Raw genomic sequence first — 357 nt, 5'->3', positions numbered from 1 at the left:
AGGAGAGGTATATTGTCAGGCTGCTGTCCTCTGCCCTCTTTTAAATTAAAACCATTGTAGGGAAAAGGGAGATGGGAGGGAAGGTTGGGAGGCAGGCAGGGGACATGTCTTGAAAGCCCCATGTCTACAAGTCTTGACTTTCCTATGATGGAATTGTGGCAACCACAGTTGGTTGCCCACTCAGTATCATCTATCTTTCTTTCTTACCAGTGGAATTCCAATTTTGATTTGGGTAGCAATACACCGAGCTAAAAGCACATACTTTCCCAGAATTCCTTGTAGCTAGAGGTGGCCATGTGATAGAGTTTGGGTAAATGAGACATAAGTGAGGGTTCTTACCTTTCCCCTTCTGGCTGG

Source organism: Galeopterus variegatus, unplaced genomic scaffold, assembly GCF_000696425.1.
Source record: "Galeopterus variegatus unplaced genomic scaffold, G_variegatus-3.0.2 Scaffold6769, whole genome shotgun sequence".
Lineage (NCBI taxonomy): Eukaryota > Metazoa > Chordata > Mammalia > Dermoptera > Cynocephalidae > Galeopterus > Galeopterus variegatus.
This window is presented reverse-complemented; position numbering follows the sequence as displayed.